Below are 743 nucleotides of genomic sequence, written 5' to 3' on the forward strand. Positions count from 1 at the left end.
TCCTGCAAGTCATTCATTCTTTCTTAGGAAGGCACCCTTACCCATTCCGACTCAGAAAAGGGTTCCATTTATTTCTCCAGAAAGAGTGAGAGCGCCATGAGTCAGCAGCTCTCGGGGCAGAACAAGGCCGAGGCACCGCGTCCAGGCGATCCAGAGGCACCCTCGAGCAAGCTACTGAGAATGTCACTTTGAGCAGAAATTGTTGATTGAAAGTTTCGTCTGCTCCGTGTTTGTGCTTGGGGGTGCCAATCGGCATTTTTTTTTCTTGTGGCACTAAAACACTAGTAAATAAAATGAAAATGCGAAAATATATAATATATAATAACTCTTGCTTAATTATAGTCCGAGTTGTTCAGGTCAGATTATTCAAATTATAATTACACCGACAGTTATGTTAACGGTCTATTCAGAAAAAAAAATGTTATCTGTCTTTTGATTTCTAAAGTGTAAAACCTTGCATTGGCTCAGCATCAGATAAGCCTTGAACTGGAACTGCTTTTCTGTGAGGAGACTCAGAGTAAGTAGAACTTCTGTGCCGCAATATACGTATGTATTTTAAAGGGAGAACTCCAGTTTAGGAGCTTGTCGGTAATCCACATAAGCATTTGTAGTTGATAAACAGTAAGCAAACTTAAACGAGGCGCCAATTCCCCGTAGAGATTTGCCGATTTTACTCGATATCCGCTTTTATTTCTGCGCGATTTGTGGCGATGTCCGCTCTGGGTGCCACCAGGGGGGGGGGG

Source organism: Penaeus monodon, chromosome 19, assembly GCF_015228065.2.
Source record: "Penaeus monodon isolate SGIC_2016 chromosome 19, NSTDA_Pmon_1, whole genome shotgun sequence".
Classification (NCBI taxonomy): domain Eukaryota; kingdom Metazoa; phylum Arthropoda; class Malacostraca; order Decapoda; family Penaeidae; genus Penaeus; species Penaeus monodon.